Genomic DNA, 2,504 nt, shown 5'->3' with positions numbered 1-2,504 from the left:
TGCAACATAAAAACCTAATTTTTATTAAGCGTGTGACGCAAGTATGAGAAAACAACATTTTATTTTATGCTTCCATAAAGTCTCTACTTCGCCTACGAACTAAGAAACAACGTGAAGTATATATAGGGTGTAAACGATTATTGTTTACAACGTAGCATAACTATGTAGTTGAAGTCGAAATGAAGAATTTTGAACAAGACACTTGTGGTCTATTAAGTTGGGAAACAGCCACCAACAGGTTTACACGACTACATGACCTACAGCCCATGCGCGTCGCGTGAGATTTTGATGTTCTCTTCTCCAGCTCTCTACTCATCGTCATCGATTGTTTCGCAATTGTTGCTTGCATTAGCTTGTTATTTCTTCACTGCCTAATTAATATATATTTGTCTGTTTGTTGCATCTGCTCGTAACGGGCAACACATCGTCTGTAATTGGCGAGCAGTCTGTACTCGGGGCCGGTTTTCCGTGCGCTACCCTATATTATTTCCCTGCTATCAGCCACACAACTGTAGCTGACTAAACGTGAGGTTCTGCAGAATCACAGAAATTACTTCTAAAAATGTGTAAGAATTCTGTAATGAATAAAAGCTCTATATTCCAGGGGGGAGGCAAGTGCCCCCTCTTGGTGCCCACCACCCTTCAGTCACCTACACTACTAGTTTTCAGTTTTTCATAAGAACCATATACCAAACACAAATGAACTGTGAACGAGTGAAAATGAACTGTTCCCAAAAAAGAACGATCAGCACTGAACTAGTTCCCAAGGATGAACGAGTTTGCCCGTCACTAGTGGGGATGCACGCAGGTGGGAATGTGGGTCGGCCCGGGAGCGTGCCGAGATAGTACCGCGTTTGCGATAAACACTATATCCGGATGGTGCAGTGGCTAACGCAGCTGCCTAGTAAGTAGGAGATTCTGGGTTCGAGTTCCAGTGTGGCTCACATTTTCACACGTCGGCGCCGATTCCGCATGAAGTCCTGATGCAGCTGATATAATCAGCTCATTCCCTTTCTCCCCCCTCCACTTTATATTTACATAAAACTCGAATAGATTTTTTTTTTCATTGCTGTCCTAATACAAAGCAAATGGTGAAATTTCGATTTTCTGTCGGTGAGTGCTACCCAATTTAGGGTCCAAGGTGGAACGCATGATTTGCGTGACAGTTACTGCCCAATAACAATGTTATTTTAATAGTTAGGTAAAACTTGACCCACCCCTGCTGCGGCGGCACCAGCTATCCGCGCTAGCAACTAGTGCTTCCGCGGCGCGGCCGCCGCTCCCTAGCTGGTGTCGCACCAGCCCCGGCCGTCTCAATCCCGGGCGCTCTCGCTTGGCAGGCGGGCAGCGCGCGCCGCTGGCAGAAACTCGTTTAATTTGGCGCTGAGCGGCGCGACGCTGCGACTTATTGCGCGCGGCCGCATGCCGGGCACGTAGGCAGGCGCAGACGCAGACGCCGGCGTCGGCGTCGACCCGACCCGACCTGGCCAGGTCGGACCCCGCGCTGCGCTCTCATTACGGCGCCGGCGATTACGTGACCCGTAGCCGCCCCGCTCGGCCGCTCCTAACGAACTCCGAGCCGCCTCGCTTTCCGGTTATTGCTGCTTGTTCCCAAACACAATTTTCGAGTTCGAGTGCCTCTCTCGATTCCCTGGAGCACTCGGTAAGTTGGCCAGGTCTGGCGATGGGCTGGAGTCGCCGGTCAGGGAACTGCAGTTTGGTACGCAAGTGCTCCGATGTGCCGCTACCCGGCCGCACCGCACGTTAGCGCGCTCATCTCTCCGCGAAGCGGTAAGGCTGAATGTAGCAAGTGTTTGTTATAGGAGGGCTTTTCGGAAAGAAAGGTCCGACAGGTCGCGAAATGGAAACGACAGCGAAAATCCGATAAGTTTTGCACAGAAGTTCAAAATGGTTCAAATGGCTCTGAGGACTATGGGACTTAACTTCTAAGGTCATCAGTCCCCTAGAACTTAGAACTAATTAAACCGAACTAACCTAAGGACAGCACACACATCCATGCCCGAGGCAGGATTCGAACCTGCGACCGTAGCAGTCGCACAGTTCCGGACTGAAGCTGCACAGAAGTGTTGGTCAGTATCTCTAGTACGCCTGTTGATCCCATCACGTGGCTCTTTTCAGTTCTGAGTACACAATAAGCACGCTAAGATGCTTAGAACAATAGTGTCTCCTGCCAAGCATGGGTCTTCGTTGCGAGACTTCGCCAGTCTTCATGCAACTCCACGCAACGTACGTGTCATGCATTTCTTCCCTTATGACGATTCTCGGCCACACACTGCAGGGGCAGTGAGGAAGCCCCATGCGGCGTTTTCGATGGGAAGTGTTTGATCACCTACCATAGATCCCGAGGAGGAAGAGATTAGTGTTTAAAGTCTTGTAGACAATAAAGTAATTAGAAAAGGAGCACAAGCTCGGATTAGGGAAGGATGGAAGTGGAAACCGGCCTTTCGAAGGAACAGTCTCTGAATTTCCCTGAAGCGATTTAG

Source organism: Schistocerca americana, chromosome 1 (genome assembly GCF_021461395.2).
Source record: "Schistocerca americana isolate TAMUIC-IGC-003095 chromosome 1, iqSchAmer2.1, whole genome shotgun sequence".
Classification (NCBI taxonomy): Eukaryota; Metazoa; Arthropoda; class Insecta; order Orthoptera; family Acrididae; genus Schistocerca; species Schistocerca americana.
This window is presented reverse-complemented; position numbering follows the sequence as displayed.